Raw genomic sequence first — 20,439 nt, 5'->3', positions numbered from 1 at the left:
AGTGTAAATATTCTAAATCAAAAGGTATAAAGTGTCCTATTGGATAAAAAAACAAGACCCAACTATATGCTACCAACAAGACACATCTTAAAAATAAAGGACAAACAGATGAAAAGGATGGAAAAGATACACCATGCCAACACTAATAAAATGAGAGCAGGAGTGACTATGTTAATAACAGAAAAGCAGATTTCAGAGCAAAAAATATTACCAGAGATAAAGACCATTTTGTAATGCTAAAGAGGTCAGTTCAGCAAGAGGACATAACAACCCTAAGTGTTTGTTTACCTAGTAACAGTTTCAAAATACACAAAGCAAGAACTGTAAGGAGAAGTAGACCAATCTACAATTATATTGGAGATCTGAAGATCTCTCTTTCAATGCTTCATGGAACAAAAAGACAAATATTAGAGCTAGATTGTGCATATAATGAAAGATTTAAGAAAAAATCTTAATCATATCTTAATCAAATCTTAATTTATCCTTGCTAAATCCAAATCAACAAGGATATAAAAGACTTGAACAAGACTGTCAACCAATTTGGTGTGACATTTATAGAACACAGCAGTACTCCACAGTAGATTACACACATTCTTTTCAAGAGCACAGGGAACACATACAAAGATAGACCATATTCTAGGCCATTAAACAAGTCTCAATAAATTAAAAGGATTCAAGTCATACAAAGTATATTCTCTGATCACAATGGAATTACTATTTGGAAACTAGCACTCGTAAAGGATTAGATGATTTCTAAATCGTATGTGTTTGGGGGACAAGGGGAAGTGGATTGGAAAGCAGAAAGGGGGATATAGTTGTGGAATGATTTTTATGAATAGTGGAACTCAGACAAACTATGTTGGAGAAGATATATACAATGCATAGATCTGACCTAGATCTTGTATCCAGAATATAAGAACTCCTACTTATTATTAAGATGACAACCCAGAAGACAACCCAATGTTTTTAATGGGCAAAAGATTTTAACATATTTCACACAAATGCATTAATGACCAATCATCACATAAAATCATGCCCAATAGTAATCATCAGGGGATGACTATTAGCACTGCAGTGGATATCACTGCACAGCTAAGAATGGCTAGTTAAAATAAAGGTTCATAAGTATTGGTGAGGCTGTGGAGCAACTGGAATTCTCATACATTGCTGATAAGAGTATAAAGTATTAAAACCACTTTGGAAAATTTTGGCAGTCTTGCCAAGTTCAGTACATACTTGCCATATGATCCAGCAATTCCACTCCTAAATATTACCCCAAGAGAAAGGGACACATGTCCACAAAACTACTTGCACACAACTGTTCATAGAAGCTTTATTCATAAAAGTACCAAAATGGAAAGAGTCCAAATGTCCCATCAATGAAAGAATGGATAAACAAATTATAATATATAACAGTAAGTACACGGGAATAAAAAGGAATGAACTAGTGAGATCCCTGGGTGGCTCGTCGGTTAAACGTCTGCCTTCGGCTCAGGTCATGATCCTGGGGTCCTGGGATCAAGTCCGGCATCAGGCTCCCTGCTCTGCGGGGAGCCTGCTTCTCCCTCTGCCATTCCCCCTGCTTGTGCATGCTCTCTCTCAAACACAAATAAAATCTTAAAAAAAAAAATGAAAAAAAGGAACAAACTACTGAAATACATAACAAAATCTCAAAAACAGTAAGCTGAGCAAAAGAAACATACAGGGTACATTGTAGGGTCAACACTAGCATGAAACTGAGAGTGAATATCTGTTCCATTTTGCATCTTAGGACCTTCGTAGTCCCAGCCTGAAAGTACTTACTATATCATTCCATTCATGTGAAACTAAACAGGCAAAACTAACCTATTGTGACAGCTTATCAGTGGCTGCCTTGGACCAAAAGTGGATGATATTTTACTGCAAAGGGCTCAAGGGAACTCTTGGGAGTGATAAAAATGTTCATTATCTTGACTGGGGTGATGGTTAAGTAGGGGTAAACATTTATCAAAATCCAATAAACTAAAAAAAAAAAAGGGGGGGAACTCAACCTGTCTTGGATGTCTCTTCACATTGATAACAACCCATTACTACAACGATTCTTCACATTGATAACAGCATGATCCTTGTACAGTCTCATGATCACTTCTGTTTAACAACTCTGCATCACTTAAAAATTAAATCCAAAATCTTTGCAACACAGTTCCTCTTCAACTCTAACCTCACTTCTCACTTGCTAGTGCATTCTTCTTTTGTTGGATCTATTACACTATTCCTTTGCTTCTCTGTCTTCATGACTAGGCTACAGAACAAGATCTTTATCTTTTTCATTTTTGTATCTCAGTGCATAGCATGGTATCAGGCACAGGGCATGCTTCCCAAAAAATGTTAGTTCAATAAATGTAATGAGCATATGAAATATGATTTTCTTTGTCCTCTCCAAAGAGAATTCCTCCCTGTAAATTAAGGAAATTGCTTTCTTTATATGATCAGAAACATTTTTCTCCCAAGTCCTTCATTAAAATTGAGCCTATGCACAACATAGCTCTAAAATTTCAAAGACCTAAGGCAGTGATTTTCAACCTTCACAAAGTAGTAATAACCTTCATTTGCTGTTTCTGCATTTCTGCCTTACTATCTCATCTCTTGCTGAAATGTTCTTTTTAAATTAATAGCTTGATAGATGGCTGAGTAGTTTTCATCAGACCAATTAGGACAATAGTAAGTATCCATTTGTGGAGTGTGGACATTCAAGAAATCTGATCCATTATTTAGAAAATCATTCCTGAGCTCAGAGTTGGCTCAAATTGGCACCTTCTGGCATTTGCTTGTGGGTGGGGAATGTGGAATGCTTTGAATGCTGAATGGCTTTGTCAAGTTTTAAAACTCCCTTATGGTTAGAGGAAAACAACGTTCATTGTTTAAAAACACCATTGTTTGTTTTTTCTGCTTTTCTGTTCTTTGGAGCCTGAATCTGCAAAAACATTCACGCCCAGCATTTTGCTTCATGTACGTCTCCTGATATGTTTCTGGAGACATGAGTGATGTGAAAAACTTTTTATTGTGATTGTTTAGAATGTTTGGGACAAATCAAAAAAGTCTATCTTAATGCTCATACTGTATTTTATGGAGAAAGACCTGATTTCTGTCATTGTAGGCAGAGAGTAGAGTTGATAGGCATGTGGGTCCTGGAGCCAAGACTTCCAATGCTCAAATCCCTGTTTTCCCACTTCATGGCTATGTGACGCTATGTGACCTTGGACAAGGTATTTAACCCCTCTGTCCTGCTTCAATATCCTCATCTAGTCAATAGGCACGAGAATAGATTAGGTCCAGGGTAGCCACTGATACGCTGTCACAATAGATTAGTTTTGCTGTTGTAGAGTTTCACGTGAATGGAATTATATAGGAAGCTTCCAGGCTGGACTAGGGAGGTACTAAGATGCAAACTGGAACAGATGTTCACTCTCAGTTGTTTGAAGAATGAGTGGGTTAATACATGCAGAATGCTTGAAAGGGCAACGGGCACAGAAAAAGTGATCAATAAAATTAAGTTGTGTTATCAACGTGTTAACAATGTGTTATCATTGTTACCATCATTATCCTCATCATTAAGCAATTGAATGTAGAGTTCCCATATCTGATTATTACACCTCACCTCACAGCCGAGATTCCAGGAGATACCACTTTAGTAGCAAGGTTGTTTTACTAGCGAGAACCCAGCACTACCTCCTTGCATAGAACAGAGAGCATCGCCTGAGGAGAAGGTCATTCTAGGGCATGGAAGAGTGCACGTGAGGTACTATCCAGAGCCGCATGCTGTTCTTCCACTCTACCCACTCCATCGCCACTGTCACTACCAGGACCTCTCCTTTCTCGTTCACATTAACTCATCAGCTTCCCCCCTTGTGGTCTTTTCACGCAGACCCCACCCTCCCCTTCCCACATCCCCACCCCGGATCAATCCATTTCTCCACAGAAGGCAGAGTGATCTTTCTAATAGAATCTCTTCCTTGATCTCTCTCACTTGCTTAAAAAAACCCTCAGTGATAAACCTTGGACACAACATAAGGCCCGTACCCCATGGAGCACAGGGCCTCTGGGATCTGACCCAGTGAGTCTCTCCTCCCTTTGCCCTCACTCCTCACCCTCTCTTCGTCCCCAGACAAGCTATATGTAGTTCCCTAACTCACCTTGCTCCCATTCTCGGCTGGAGCATGCATTGGTCCCAATGCCTGGCATATGCACCCCTTCCCCTGAATGAACTTTACTTGCCAGTCTGGATTCACCTATGGTTGAGGCAAGGATCATGTCTGCACTAGCTCTTTCCCAATTGCCTGGAACACACTATGCTTATTAAATTATTATGTTGAATTAATTACCTTATGCTCAGGACGCTGGTAGGTTTCTCTGCTTGGAGTTCTAGCACGGCACTTAACTCATTATTATGCATCATTATTATGGATTTGTTTGTCTCCCATTAGACTGAGCTTCACAAGGCTGGTCCTTGTCTTATACATCCTTGCATCCCCAGCTTCCAACACAGTGCCTGCCATGAAACAGGAACTTAATAAGTTCCAAAAGAATGAACACTATCCACATACCATTAATCTCAGGTTTAAAGTTCACTCAAATTCTGAAGCAAGGGGATGTATGGACTTCCTTGGCAGTTCTTGGATGCTATCCCAATGATACTACCAACATTTTAAGCAAGTTTGTATGTATGTGCATTTTTCTGGGTAGTGGGTCCATCGCCTTCATCAGATTCACAAAGGGCTTTCTAATTCCCTGAAAGGTGAGAATATATGTCCTTAAGAGTTGTTTTTAGGGGTGCCTGGGTGGTGCAGTCGGTCAAGCGTCTGACTCTTGATTTCAGCTCAGGTTGTGATCTCAGGGTCATGAGATCGAGCCCCACATTGGGCTCCGAGCTCAGTGAGGAGTCTGCTTGAGATTCTCTCTCCCTCCCCCTCTGCCCCTCCCCCTGCTTGCACGTGCATGTTCTCTCTCTCTCTCAAACAAGTAAATAAATAAAATCTTTACTTAAAAAAAAAAAGTTGTTTTTAAAAAACCAATTGTGAAATAAAAAGTTTGCAAGGTAGTTTGATGAGTCAGTCCATTTGACTCGGATGAGGTAGAGGGTTTGTGTCTCTATGAACGGTCTCTGTCAGCCTCTCTGCTGCTGGACTATGTGGTGTTTCCAATTGCCTGCAGTGGGTGTTCTCCTGGATGAATATCCCTTTGTGGTGTCCCCGCCCACACACACCTGTAGGAGCAGTTTGAGACTCATTTGCATGGCCTACTTGGTTCTAGAAGCATCAAGCATTTCAGGCCCTGGGACCAGCCCCACACAGTATTTTAACCCAGCTTTCAGGGTGTAGAGGCTGTTCTGTTCAAGCTGAGAACCTCCTTTGATCCACTTTGACTAGACATTTTCTCGGGCTTCTATCAATAGATCGGCAGTTTTTTTCTGACCCAGACCCACATAATCAAGAGACTAAAGCTTCTCTAAGAAGCTAAGAAAGAGCACATTTTAAAAATAACTTGAGCAGGGCGCCTGGGTGGCTCAGTTGGTTAAGCGACTGCCTTCGGCTCAGGTCATGATCCTGGAGTCCCGGGATCGAGTCCCGCATCGGGCTCCCTGCTCGGCGGGGAGTCTGCTTCTCCCTCTGACCCTCCCCCCTCTCATGTTCTCTCTCTCATTCTCTCTGTCTCAAATAAATAAATAAAATCTTTAAAAAAATAAAATAAAATAACTTGAGCAAATGAGTTCATTCTGGCAAAAACAAACCAGCTCTGTAAAATAAACTTCTTTAGAGTTTCTCAATAGCAGGTCCTGAAACCGTAAACAACCCCAGGGTCCACATGCGCTGAGCCACTCATTGAACAGAAAGTTTCTGGCCCAAATTCTGTCAAAATAAAGAACACCTTATAAAACTAGGAGTCCATGACCATCATGTGAGAACAAGATGAGGGGGGTGTGCAATGACCCAGCCCAAGGACAATGAGAAAGTCTCACGACCTCAAAATGCTGGCTTTCCAGCCCAAAGCTAAAGTGATGAGGGACAGGGGGCTACAGCTTATGCCTCAGGCCCTTGCTCGGATCCTACCAAGCCCCTGCCTTCTCCAGGGAAAACCAGAGTCTGTTCACTCTCGTGAAATCAGAGGCAGCCCCTGCGAGTTTTACTAGTGTTCTGTTGACAGGATAATGGACCCACTGAAACTGTAATAACATGCTTGGCCAAAGGAGCCCAGACCATGAAGTTATTATAACTTCATACCCAGCCATAGTCTTTCGAGCATAATAATAATATGTTCTTTCTGATGAGACCCATACTATTCCAATGAACTTATGCTGAGTTTATCTGCACAAGAATAATAACTTGTTACAAATAATAAATACAGTGATTCTCATTTTATATTTGTTACTCCTTCAAAACAAAGTATTTTCTCATTGCATGGTGGCAATCTGGTCCTTTCTATATGGGGAGCAATGTGCTAGAATCCATATCTTAGAATGGACAGAACTTAGAGAAATTCGGAGAAAAGGCACAGGGATCATTTTTAAAAACTAGAAAATGCAACTTATGGAAAAGCATTAAGAAAAACTTGCTATTATTTAATCACAGAGATGTGGGAAATACTGGGATAAACCTGAACATCATATTTCAGGTGTACCAAGACTCACAGTCAAATTAACAGCGTATATTGAATCATGGCTATGTGCCAGGTGCTTTATGAGCAATTTTGCATTTAACCCTCACCATGACCTCATGAAGTGCACATCCCCGTGTACGTGAGAACACTAAAGCATAGGTTAAGTGATTGTCCAAACCTGATAGATATTTTTCACAAATATTCTGCTTTCCTCTCTCTCTTTTCTCACCTGGAAGTTAAGTTGTACTTTCTCTTTCCATGAACCCAGGCATGACCACACAAGTCTCTTTAACCAATGAAATTTGAGCAAGCAACGTGCACTGTTTCCAGACAGAAGGTTGGAGAGCCTGTATGAGCTTTGTCTTCTTTCACTCCGCCACGGTGACTATTAACACTCTGGAAAGTGGCTGCTCCACAGCCTTGGTCCTTCAGTGGGGGATATAGGAGGGAGCAGAGCCCCCTCTCCCACCCCCATCAACGCAAGATGAGTGTGTTGCACGAGCAAGACATTAATCTTTGCAGTTCTAAGCCACTGAACTTGCAGGATTGTTTCTGTAGCAAAATCTGACTGATATACTAAGTCAGCCAGCCAGCTGATTGGAGCTTGACCTGCCTCTATTACCCCACAGCTTATTCTGAGGTAACATGCTGTGCTGCCTTCCAGGTAGAGAATGATGGCTACGTGTATTATTCTACCCAGTTTGAGAAGCAGGAAAAAATGGTCTTTTACCTTCAGTGACAGGAATTGAGATTCCCCAGGGGGCAGTCAAGACATAAATAAGAGAACTGAGGAAGATCAGGGGAACTTCCATTGAAGATTTACTCACAAGAGAAAAACAGTTCATGTCTTGATGCATTTCCTTCCAGGCATGTTTAATGAACACTTCGCATATATTTTCTTAGAGTCCTACTTAAGGGAAAATTTTTTAGAGTTCCGGGCTTGTAATTGTGTTCTCTGCTTCAGGGTCTCTCTCTGGTTTACTCTGGCTTACTTTCCTATAGGACTCACGACAATAACCTTCTGCTGTATTGGTCAGCACACAAAGTGGTCTTCATTTCCAGTCTACCAGGAACCCAAATATTGCTTTGGATTCCCCCCAAAACAGAGCCTGAGACAAGGACTTGAGTGCAGTTAGTTTATTTGGGAGGTAAGTCCAGGAAGCAGGAGTGAGAGCAGGATGCCTGGGACAAGAAGGAGGAAAAGCCAACCTAAGGGTGAATGGTCAACTGGCCCCTTCAGGCTGGGATCTCTAAGTCATTAAAGAATGCCTCCCATAATTGTCCATCTCAAGGATAAGAGGCTGGAGCGTTTATTCACTGGCTCTCATTCCCTGTTGGTTGACCCTAGGGGTTTGACCTAGCCTCCCTGCAGCACAGCTACTGTGCTCGCTCCAGGGCTGGGCAAGCTCCCGCAGCTGTGGAGAATCTTGAGGCAGACAGTAAAATGACGCCTGATGTGTGCTTGAGATCTGGGAAACCAGCCACCGTAAGGGCACTAGAACCGGGGGCACCAGGGATGTTTTCTATACCAAACCTCATCCCTAAACACTAATCTCAGTTCTTGCAGAGCTGATGGATACAAGGTGATACCAAGTTGGGACTGAGAGTACCATAGGCAGCCCGTGTGAGTCCTGGACAAGTTTCCTAATGTCTAAAATTGAAGGTGTTCATATCTACCATCCACAGTCATTGTAAGTATTTGCTGAGCTAACATGTGAAAATGCCCAGCACAGTTCCTAGCACATTACAGGTGCTTGATAAATATAAGTCCTCTGCCATCCATCTCCAGTAAATGCCATAGGGCTGTCCTAGCCACCAAGGCCAAGGGCGTAAGGGTCCTTGCAACTCTTCACTTGTGCTTTCCTTTTGGTTTTTGAGGCTGACTACAGTTTGAGCAGCAATGAACAGCAACTTCAACTGGAAACCCAGCTCAGCAACTGCTGAGATAAACAGAAAAGAACACAGGAAAGCAAATAGGCAAGGAAAAGGAATGAAAGTGTAATGCAATTTTATAGAAAAGGAGACTTGTTCTTCTGGGACACTGGGTAGAAATCTTAATGAGTTACCTTAATGAGTGTACCTAAATGCTCTTTGGTACAAAGTCACAAAAGGGAAGAGAAAGAAAGGAGGAAGGGAAGAGGGAGGGATAGAGGGAGGGTAAAAAGAATAAATAAAAGGAAGGAAGGAAATTATCCATTCATCTCTGCAGAGACTCTGCTGAGCATTAGGCAATATGACTTGGGAAAAATTGTAACTGAAACTTTTCTAAAAACCTTTCAGAGAGGTGTTTTTCCTCAGAAAAGCATCATCAGGGCTGTTCAATATCCAAGGCAAGTCTTTCATATTACTAGACATGAAACATTATTGTATCTGAAACTGGCTGGAGGCCATTTAGAAATTCAATAATTATTCAACCCAAGGGGCTTTCCAAATGGTGAAGCAGCATCTTGGGAGGAAATTAATATTGAGCAATGTATCCAGTCTAATTGGAATCTTGAGGAAATGGGGTCCTGAGTAGGTAAAACAGCTGGAAGCTAAAGTAGGTCAGGACAAGTGATCCCCTCATTTTTGTGTCTTGCCTTAATTATGATGTGAAAAGGAGAATCTTGTTTATTTTTTATGCCAGGAGGGCAAGGTGGTGGTTTGGAGACACTCCTTGTTCATTAACAGCCACCTTCAGTCAGACAAGAAAACAGCTTACTTCTTTCATTTCTTTCCACAGATATTCAAGGATAGTTGAGAAGGCACAAAAGACTTTTTTTGTTGTTTCTTTTGCCAAACATGGCAGTTCGGAGTTAAGGAGTGACTTATTAGCCATGGTCGTGAACACTGATCACAAAGATGGTAAAGCTGTGTTTTTTTTTCCCCTTCAAGAGAAAGTCCATGTGAGAGCCTCCTTATTTTCCTATTTGGCGGGGAGGGGGCACAATCAAGTTGGAAGCATCCGTGACATACCAGCCTCTTCTGTCTTCCTTTGCACCTGTCTTCTGTCTTCTGTATGCATCACTTTGAGAACACAACTTCTTAAGCCCATTGAGCACACAGTGGTCTGATTCCCCATCTTAGAAAGACTCACTCTTAAATTGATTTGGGGGATCTATGCTGTCTTTACATGAGACTACCTTAAAGTTCAATTCTCCTGGCAACTAACTCTCCTTAGCTCATATCTACTGACCTATTTTAGGACAATTCCTAGAGGACAATTCTTCTCCATTATTCAGAGTCTGAGGCAGACCACAAGTGTACTATACCTGGTGTGTGTCAGGCCCAGAACAAAAACACTGTGCTTCTCTCTGGGGAAGAGTCACTTATTCAAGATTCAAATGATTTAAAAAACAAACAAAACCTGAAAAAACACCTTCTGGTAGGGAGATCTGAAGGGACACTGGATCACTATGAAAAACACAGAAAAAAAAAAAGAAAGAAAAATACGAAGAGATAGCTCCAAAGAGCAGGAAGAAAGATCACAATCTCATTTAAATAAAACTAATTAAAAAAATAACTTGGGAAAGAACATTCACTCTGCCCCTATAGAACGGAAGGCAGGCAATTGTCCATAATGATTCCAAAGCGTACCATCTTGTTTAGCTGCACTGGGACAATTTTGAACTGTGTCACAGGTTTTCCCAGCCCTCAAACCCTGTGACTGTTATATGACTCAGTTCCACTTCCACAAAATGGGATTGATAGAATGTGGATTTCAGAGGAAATGATTATAGACATTTACAATAGTCATTATAAACGGTAAGAATTATGCTAGCAGGAAACATGCTTTAACACGTGGGTTCTTGTCATGACTTGAAATTGCTTAAAAAGTTTTACATATATATGTACTAGATATGTATAAAAGATTTATATAAATATCTTTATACCATATATATTCACATATTATACATATCTTTTGTACACACACACATCTCTTCATTATTTCAGTGCCTGGGGGACACATGCACATTCATTTCCAGGACCCAGAGATGCCCCATACAACATTGAGACAATCTCTCCAGGATTATGATCAGTCAGGGTTTTGAAAGCAAAATCAAAGTAGGTAAGGAGGAAGTGTGCCTTATTGTTCAAGATTCGTTAAGTAGACAGTTAGTTGTGTTAACTCTCATTGCATGGTATGAAAAGAAGGACTCTGGGAACGTCTGCTCTTTGTTAGTAAGCTGCCTGTAATAATTATGGCTAGCACACAATGCCAATGGGTAATCAGACTACCAAATTAATAGGAATAACCTCTCACAAATCTAATTTGAGTGAGCACTGCTCTCCAGAGCAACATGATTGTGAGTCTATGTTTGTCAATGACTGCGCAAACATGTTTTCTCCACTTTACTCTTTTGCAATGTGTTATGATGTTACTATGGTGATGCTCTTATGATATCCTTTTGCTCTCATGGTGCCCTCTCAGTGGAAGCTCTAATGAGATGGTTTGGCAACAGAATCTTTCTGGGATTTTTCCCCATACACCATTGAAGACCAGCATGGCTTTCCTCTTACAGGAAGTGCATAAAGCATGAACTGAAAATGGTAGAAAGTAATTTGCACTGACTTGGGTAAAGAATGTGAATGTTATTAATACTATACCAAACTACCCAGAAATATTCTTTTTGCTCCCAATTCTAGGAGATGACCCAAGGGACAGTAAGGCTTCTAGATTGAGTGTGGAATGTCCAACACAGCTGAGGGCTAGGGTCTCTTGCCCTCCTAAGGGAGGAGCTATGTGAGGGTGATGTGAGAACTATGTGCTGGAAAGAAAAAGAGATGGAGTTTCCGGAGTGCATACTATGTGACAAGCACTATGCTAAGCACATTACATGCATCCCTTGACTGATTATTTATTTACCTTATATTATTTTATATTTACCCCATTTTATATTATTTACCCCATTTTATAAAATGACACAGCTAATATGGGTCTTTCAGACTCTGAAGCCCATTCTGTTAATTACTATGCCACCTTGTCTCCCTAAAATGCATCTTTCATCTTTTTAAAAAAGATTTTATTTATTTATTTGAGCTAGAGAGAGAGTGAGAACAAGAGCACGAGCTGGGAGACAGAGGGAGAAGGAGAAGCAGGCTCTCCCATTGAGCAGGGAGCCTGACTCGGGACTCAATCCCAGGATCCTGGGGTCATGATCTGAGCCGAAGGCAGACACTTAACCTACTAAGCCACTCAGGTGCCCCAAAATGCATCTTTCAGATGATCCTGTCTTCTCTCTTTTCCCTGGAAGAGCTTGGAAGTGAGAATCATAAGTGCTTCCATCCTATTCCCTTAGACTTATTCCATAACTACCTGGAGAGATTTATCTGAAACAGCTTGAAATCTGACAACTTTATCTTGGACAGGCACACCCTTGGGGCCTTTTCCACTGCTATATGGGGACACACAGCAGCAATGGTCATGAGACCTAAAATCAATGTCCCAATCTTATTAGTTGTGTAATCTGGGGCAAGTCAATTCTTCCAGCCTTAGTTATTTCACCTAGGAAATGGAAATGGCAAAAATTATACTTGTCCAAAGGTCAGGAATAACCTAGTTGCTTTCATTATCTATTTTTGCTCACTTTAGAACCTCTTCGGTCTATGATATATGAGGCTGTGCTCTGGACCTAGAATGACAGATCATGATTGCCCTTTTATAATGTGGCAAACAGAGCAGCCTCTCAAAACATTTTATCAGCAAGAAGTTCACTTTTGTCTTCTACTTACTGCCTTTTGAGTTACAGCTTTAGACATTGCTTTGGCAGCTCCTTCAGGTAAACTTTCTCCATTAATAACTTAATGAAAATCATTACATTTCCTTTGATCTCTAGCCTAGCATTCAGGATCCCAGCCCTTATCATCTAACTGCACAGAGTCCCCATACCAACTAGATTAATCTTGGTTTCCAGGACACATCTAGCATTTTTCTACCTATCTTTACAGGTTTTCTGTACCTGGAACAACTTTTCTAACTCCAACGATGTCCACCATCTTTATTTATTTATTTGTTTTGATTTTTTTTAAAGATTTTATTTATTGGGGCACCTGGGTGGTTCAGCCGGTTAAGCATCTGCCCTCGGCTCAGGTCATGATCCCAGGGTCCTGGGATTGAGCCCCATATCGGGCTCCCTGCTCAGCGGGGGTCTGCTTCTTCCTCTCCCTCCGTGCTCTCTTTGTCCCAAATAAATAAATAAAATCTTAAAAAAAAAACAAAACTCAAAAATATATTTTAAAAATATTTTATTTATTTATTTGAGAGAGGAGCAGAGAGAGTGAGAGAGAGAATACAAGCAGGGGAAGGGGCAGAGGGAGAAGCAGACTCCCCGCTGAGCAGGGAGCCCGATGCAGGGCTTGATCCCAGGACTCGGGGATCATGACTTGAGCTGAAGACAGACGCTTAACTGACTGAGCCACCCAGGCACCCCAATGTCACCATCTTTAAGTCCAGGTCAAATGCCACATCCTCCTTGAAGCTCTCCACAGTCAACTCCATCCAGAATTAATCTTGTCTCCATGCTCCACAGAAATGTATTGGTCTCTTCTATACCTTCCCCTCCCCCACAGTCTCCCTTGTATTATTGCTAGTCGTATTTCTCTAACAGGTTATAAGCATCTTGAGGGCAAGATCCCAGGCAGCCTATTGCTGCATGATAGTGGCAGGGGAGTGTGAGGGTTCCAGCTATGGGTTTAAGCTACACTGCCAAGTCTAAAACCTGCCTACATGATGTACTAGCTGCATGTCCTTGGGTAAGTTCCCTTATCTTTCTGGTCTATAATTTCTTCACCTGTATTTCCTGCATAGGGACCTTGTGAGAATTAAATGAGACATTCCATGTAAAGTACTTAGCAAGGACCTGATGTATTGTAGGTGCTTAACAGATGTTAAATATTTGCAATACCTATAATGAGTTTTCTTCATTAATTAAGTCAACACATATTTGAGGGCCATATTAGCGTGTTCAGGTGTATAACAAAATACCATAGACTGGATGGCTTAAACAACACACATTTATTTCTCATAGTTTTGGGGACTGGGAAGTCCAAGATCATGATGCTGGCCAGTGTGGTTCCTGGTGAGAGTCTTGTTGGCTGACAGATGGCCTCCTTCTCACCCATGTCCTCACATGGCAGAGAGACAATTGCTCTTTTATTGTTTCTCCTTATAAAGTCACTAATCTCATCATGAGGGCACTACCCTTAACACTTCATCTAACCAAAAGGCCAGAAGCAATAACCCTAACTACCTCTTAAAGGCTCCATCTCCAAATACCATCACATTGAGGGTTAGGGGTTCCACATATGCATTTGGGGGCAGAGGGAGGTGGGATATAATTCAGTCCATAGTGAGCATCTATACATTTATTGAGCTAGTCCGAGGATAGAGTAATAGACAAAATAGATAAAAACCCATGTCATGTAGAATTTACATTCTAGTAGAAAGAGTGAGACTGTGGAAGACAGAATAACGGCCCCCCCAAAGGTCCACATGTTTATCTCCATAACCTGTGATCATGTTACATTACATGGCAAGTAGGAATTGGAGTTGCAGACAGAATTAAGGTCACTAATCAGCTGACTTTAACATAGGGAGATAATCCTGGATTATTTGGATGGGCTCGGTGTAATCCCAAGGGATTTATAAGTGGAAGAGGGAAGTGGAAGAGGAAAGCAGAAAGGTCAGAATGAAGAAAATGAGATCTTGACTGATGTTGCTGGTTTGGGAGATGGAGAAATGGAACCACAGGCTGAGGTATGTGGGCAGCCTCTAGAAATCAGTAAAAACAGGGAAACTGATTCTCTCTCCTCTATAGACTTCAAAGAGGAACACAGCCCTGCTGACACCAATGAGACCTGTGTTGAACATCTAACCCCCAGAATATAATAAATTTTATTGTTGTACCTCATTAAGTTTGTGGTACTTTGTTATGGCAGCCATAGAAAATTAACATGGGCAAAAAACAGAAAACGAATACAGGGATATTTTGTGTGTGTGTATATATACACACACACTATATATATATGTATGTATTGTATATCAGATGGCAATAAATTCTATGAAGAAATATACTATATATATATATATATAGCATATCAGATGACAATATATACATTGTATATCAGATGGCAATAAATTCTGAGAAAATTGGAGCAGGGACTATGGATAGGGAGTGTTAGAAGGGGAAGGTGATAATAATTTTAAGCAGAGTTGAAAGAGGAGCCCAAGGAGGATCTGGAGTAGCAAGTTGACAAAATATGATACCACTTTTACTGGAATCACATTGGCTGCTTTACTGAGAATAGCATATATGGGGGGGTGGCAAGGTGGAAGCAGGGGGGCCAGATAGAAAGTTATTGCAGTAATACTAGCTACAGGTATTTGTGGCTTGGACTGAGGTGGTGGAAAGAGGTCTATCAGCATTTGGATATCTTTTGAAGGTAAAACCAATGAGATTTGCTGATAGATTAGAAGTGGAACAGAAAAGGAGAAAAGTCAAAGATGATCCTGTGCTTTGGGGCTTTAAGCCAATGAAAGGTTGGAGAGGCCATTCACCAGGATGGGGAAGACAGCAGTGGAGCAAATTTGAGGGAGAGGATGGGTATATGTTGGGTGGACCCTTGGTACCCGAATCCTTCCCTTCCCCTAGTCTTTCCCTTCAGATTGCTTTTCCCTACAAGCCAAGAACCGTACACCATAAGGAATAATAGCCAGTGGGAAACAGTGTCTTGTTCAATTCATGATGGAGCCCGTTTGCTGTATAACACCTATGCAGAGCTCTGATAAAAGCTGGACTGGAGAATGAGGGGTAGCCCAGGACGCTACAGATGGAATGTTTGTGTCCTCCCCAAATTCATCTGCTGAATCCTATACCCCAGTGTGATGGTTTTGGAAGGTGGAGCTTCTGGGAGGTGATCAGTCATGAGGGCCGATGCCTTATGAACAGGATTAGTGTCTTTATAAAAGAGGCCTGAGAAAGCTCCCTGCCCGCTTCTGCTTTGTGAGGACACAGTGAAAAGCTGCCTATGAGAAAGCAAGCCCTCACCAAACACTGAACCTGCTGGCATCTTGATCTTAGACTTCTCAGCCTCCAGAACTATGAGAAATACCTTTCTGTTGTGGGGAAGCCCCCAAGCTTTGTTGTAGTAGCCCCACCAGACAAAGACACAGGAGGACCAAGGAGGGCTTGAATCTAAATGCTGGCCCTTCGGAGCACATTGTGAAGGTGGAGCCACCCTTCTCCAGCCCATGAGGTCATGGGCAGAGAAGCTGGGCCAGAGAGCTGGCAAGAGCTGGGGCACCATTCACCACACTGACCCCGCTCCCTGATAGAAATTATCCAGGAAATATTGATGGCTCCCTCCCAATCACAAGATTTACCATTCCTCCCCAGGGAAGAAGCCACTAAGGGGCTGGAAGTGGGATGAAAGTCCTCTCTTCCCACAGGCAAAGCTGAAATGCAAGGAGAGAGGGAGAGATGGTTCCATTAATGTTTATTGATTAGAATTGAATGCCCTCTTCACCTGCACATGCTCTGCTCATCTGTAGCCTGGCGAGTGAGTCCTATCTCCAAGGGCAGAAGTTGGATCTCAGTGTTCTGCTTCAGTTTCTGAGCAGAAACCTTATTTTTCCTCTCTTGACAGGACAGAAAAGATCCTGCCATGGGAATTGTTAGGCAGACAACAGACTTCCCAATTAGGGACTAGCGAGTTAAAGGGAAGGACCATTAAAGGTAAACTGGGGTAATTCAGAGATACTTCCATCCTAGTTGTTCTGGATGATGACCAACGTTCTGATTGCCATGAGGTCAAAAGGACAAAAGGAGCTCTAAAAGCAGTGACTAGGGTTTGAGGCAGTTTGGAAATGAAATTGCATTACTCAATAATGTAGAGAATCATTGCTAAATGGCTGTATATTTGTATCTGACTATTTTCCCCCCTCATGTTTGAGTTTCATATTCACAATCTCCACTATCTTTGCATTGCCCAAGTGACATAGAATTAAATGAAATCATTTAATCCAGTGTTAAGATCATTAGACCATGACTATTTGGCTATTTATTAAATATTTCTTACAATATCAGAAATGACTTGATATTGCAGAAGATGTGTGTGGTTTTAGAGGTTCTCATTTAGTAGTGGTGGAAACCACTTTTGGGCGGAGGATGTTAACCCCTCACGTGTCTTAATTTCTACTTAATATATTTCCATACTTCCCGGTGTCTGGGTGGCTCAGTGGGTTGAGCGTCTGCCTCCGGATCAAGCCGTTCGTTGGGCTCCCTGCTCAGCAGGGAGTCCGCTTCTCCCTCTGCCCTTCCCACCCATCCACCCCGCCCCTGCTTATACACACACGCTTTCTCAAATAAATAAATAAATAAAATCTTTGGGAAAAAATATATATCCATACCTCTTTAAAGTGTGTAGTCAGAATTGTAAAATGCAATCCTTAGTCATTTGGTACTCTTCAATCGATATGTATTAAGGTGCTATAGAGGAATAAAAAGATGTGGCAGACATTATTTTCCTTAGGAAGCTTACATCTAGTGACTCCTACTATTAAGAATACTTTCTATGTTTAGTTTACCCTTAAAACCATCCAGCAAGGTAGATATGCTCTCCCAATTTACAGAGGAAAATACTGGTTTAGAGGTCATAGACCAAAATCACACAGTAGAAAGTCGCAGGGTGTGCCTGGGCTTCCAAGGCTATGCTCATTCCACTACTCCCAGGTTGTTCTAGTAAATCCGCCAGAATCTCAGTATTTTCCAATGATTAATGCTCCCCTCTGTCAGTATTTTCCAATGTAGTCTTTTTCAACAAGTCAGAAAATCTTGGAGAAGGTGATTTCCCCCTCTCTAGGTGCCTTGGCTGTGTGTGGACCCAGAACGCGTCCTTTCGGAGGCGTTATCTTCCTCTCCGCCCTCGTGAGAGGGTCCGGGTCTTTTCCGCAGGGCGCGGAGCCCGCGTAGACCGCCCATTCCCCACCTCTGCAGGAGGCAAGAGGAGTCTCCAGGCGACCGGACTTCTCTTCCCCACGGAGCTGCCATTCCGCGGGCGGCCACCAGGGGTCCCCGCTCGGCGCCCCGCGAGATAGCCGCGCGCGGGGCGCGTGTGGGGGCCACTTCGGAGCGGCGGCGGCTGGAGCTCGAGCCCGGCTCTCGCTCGCCCGCGCGCTTCTGCAGACCGCGCGTGCTGGCCCCTCGCCGCTCGCCCCGCGCCCGCCGCGTGGATCCGCAACCGTCGCGCGTCCGGCCCCCGGCTCACCCTCTTCCTCTGGCGCCGGCTGCGGCTGACGCGGCGCAGGAGCCGACAGGGCCGCGGGCTGAAGGTAAAAGCCCACGGTGAGTGAGAGCCCGCGCGGGGCGAGGCCAAGTGGCGCCGCCCGGCAGCTGCTCGCCCCCAGTGGCGCCCGGGCGGGCCCGGCTGCGGGCGCACCTGGGGGCGGGCGCCGCGGGGGGTGGGATGGGTGGGGGGCGGGCGGTGGCTCCGGGGCTGGGATCCGCGTCAGACCCCTGCCCGCGCCCCGGCTCAGGCCGGCTCCTCGCGCGCCCTTCTCGGGCGGGAACGAGAGTCCAGTGCCCAGCCCGGGCTCCGGGGCCTTGACTGTGAAAGCTCTACCGGTGAAATGCATCTCCCCGCGGGGCCCAAGTGCGCCCCGGAGCCGTCCCGAATCGCGGGTGACTGCCGCGTGCGGGCCGGGCTGCGGGTGGCGGGAAGACAAACTTTGCGAAAGGGCGCCTGGGCGGGGGCACGGCGCTCAGGGCGGGTGCGGAGGCTCGACGCGGGCTCCGCTGGGGAAGCCCGCTCCGCCGGCCCGCTCGCCCCGGGCACCGCCGGAGCTTCGGGGAGGGAGCGCGTGGGTGAAGCGCGGACAAAGCCCCGCTGGCCCCGTGGGCCAACAACTGTCAAACATCTGGAAGCCAGCCCCTCCGTCCCCCTGCGCCGAGGAAGGTGAAACTCCCTCAACTTCCCTTTGATTGTCCTCCCGGCCTTGGGACGCCTCCCGGAATGGAAAAGGGCCGACCTCTGGTGCCTGGCAAGTGAGTACCGGAGACCCCCAAGCCCCTCAGGCTCCCCCTTCACCCACCTTCCTGACCGCCTCCCAGAGGTCCTCCCCGCAGGGACCACGCCACAGAGCCCGTGGAGATTGTGACGAATGGCCTTTTGTTTCTCCGCGTCTCCCCTCTTGTTTGCCTTTGCAACATCTGGCGGGGCTCGCGGAGAGAAGGACGCCCCCGGGGTCCTCCCCGCACTCCCCCCGCCCCCCGCCGGCCACACGGCCGGCTCCCGCCCGGGAGCCCCGCGGGGGAAGGCGAGGAGCCCGACCCCGGCGCGGCCGCCGCGCCCAGGCCCCGCGGTTGGAGGGCGGAGGCAAAGTCGCTGCTTCCCCGCCTCCTCGGCTGCCTGGGGCCCGGGGCGCGTTTCTCAGATCTGATCCCAGACGCGCCGCGAAGGGCGCAGCCGGAGAGGAGTGCTGCTCTCCCGAGAGTGCAAGCGACCTTCCGCGCTCCGCCAGGGTGCTTTGGGTGCCTCCAGTGGATTTAAGTCTCCGCCCGAGGGCCTGTGGCTGGGCCGCTTCCAGGGCCGCGGGACGGGATCAGGGCACTTTTGTAGGCAGAAAGCCGAGGTTCTGGGCTCTGCGAGTTTCCAAGGGCTGGGGAACAGGCGAGAGTGGAAAAGGAAGTAACCCAAGAAGCCTCAAGACTTTGCCTAGAGTAGTGGTGAGGTGGCTCCCTCCAGATTGAACGTGCAATTTTGACTTGGGGTAGGGCTCGCTCCAAGTTTAAATCCCGGGTCTCCTGTCAGCATTTAGAAAAAGCAAATCGGGGGATACCGCATAGACGCCGTGGGGGCAGAGTTCCCGCCAACAAGTCCTTGTGAACCAGTGGCTTGGGACTGCCTCCGAGTTCCCCCTGGGGGTGCGCCTGTTAGATTACAGGTGACCCTGTTTCTGTGCCTTCCCTCACAAGTTAGATGCTTACACATCGTGCTTCTTCTTAGTGAGTGTGGATTTAAAAAGAAGAAGAAGGGCAAAAGCAAAGTAGCTACTCTGAGAGGGCAGGGTTCCCGTCCGGTGCCCCGACAGTCGTTTTGCCTGTGAGGGGAGGCCAAGCCTGTGCACCTGTTAGAACCTCTACATGCTCAGCTTTACTATAGTGGTATTACCAGCTTTTTCTGATGGAGGCCCAGTCGTCCCTATTCCAAGGAAGCACAGTTAAACACTCTTTTTACCGTTTACCTTTTGATCCCTTCCCCAAGCCTGGGGAGGGAGGAAGCAAGCTTCCATCGGAATGCTTGTGACCTAGGTGCCCACTCAAGCATTTTAAGTGGGAGCTCTGCACAGTTCTGCACAGTTCTAGGAGTTTTCCCTTTACCTGACTAACAGAAATTTGACTTCCATTCAATAAATAGAAAAACAAAGACTACTAAGGAAGGTGACACAGAGCACTTTGGCAATTTCTGGATTATCACCAGTGGCACCAACAAAAGAAAAAAAGCAAAATCTTTGAGGCACTGGAAGGCACTTTACAAACGTCTCATTATGAAAATGATGGCTAAGGAAGGATTCCTTTGAAATTTAGCAGCAGGAGAGAAGCAACAAGGCAGACCTGGGTTGCTCAAGAAGTGCCCAAAGGAATCATTAACCAAGTGAAAGGGCAGTGTTTGTCCCAGTCTACCCCCAGTACGGAAAACAGGGTAATTGTAGTGGAAGATGAGCTTGTACAGTTTCTTTAATTTTAGAATTAACCTCCCTTCCCCGGAATCATCGTAGAAAAAATAGAAAATACAGAGAGGTAAAAATGAAGACAAAAGGAAGGGGGTGTA

At 44.6% G+C, this 20,439-nt stretch overlaps 1 protein-coding gene and 1 long non-coding RNA gene across 7 annotated transcripts in view; one reads left to right on the top strand and one right to left on the bottom strand.

Annotated features, from left to right (window-relative positions):
- Positions 1–1,025: 1,025 nt before the first annotated feature.
- LOC123849701 (uncharacterized) lies at positions 1,026–19,068 on the bottom strand. Of its 3 annotated transcripts, XR_006792138.3 has the most exons (6): positions 18,701–19,068; positions 17,021–17,099; positions 15,995–16,066; positions 4,362–4,528; positions 3,638–3,752; positions 1,029–1,616 (listed from the first exon to the last, which is right to left on the bottom strand). It is a non-coding gene; the product is annotated as an uncharacterized LOC123849701 (long non-coding RNA). The 3 variants fall into 3 exon arrangements; XR_008506722.2 differs by lacking the exon at positions 3,638–3,752 and having other exon boundaries at positions 1,026–1,616; positions 18,701–19,064; XR_006792137.3 differs by lacking the exons at positions 1,029–1,616; positions 3,638–3,752; positions 4,362–4,528 and having other exon boundaries at positions 12,842–16,066; positions 18,701–18,990.
- MOB3B (MOB kinase activator 3B) overlaps positions 17,715–20,439 on the top strand; it is a 206,582-nt gene continuing 203,857 nt past the window's right edge. Inside the window, exon 1 of one of the 4 annotated variants that reach the window (XM_045882507.3) lies at positions 17,715–17,954. The gene's annotated coding sequence lies outside the window, so the exon portion shown is untranslated. Of the gene's footprint in view, positions 17,955–18,069; positions 18,654–20,439 lie in introns of those variants that run through there. The other 3 variants (XM_064579693.1, XM_045882505.3, XM_064579694.1) reach the window with 3 other exon arrangements.

Source organism: Mirounga angustirostris, unplaced genomic scaffold (genome assembly GCF_029215605.1).
Source record: "Mirounga angustirostris isolate CCGP_5_RB_7025 unplaced genomic scaffold, mMirAng1.0.hap1 SCAF_15, whole genome shotgun sequence".
NCBI classification, from domain to species: domain Eukaryota; kingdom Metazoa; phylum Chordata; class Mammalia; order Carnivora; family Phocidae; genus Mirounga; species Mirounga angustirostris.
The sequence above is the reverse complement of the archived record's forward strand: the minus strand, read 5'-3'. Positions and strand labels throughout refer to the sequence as shown.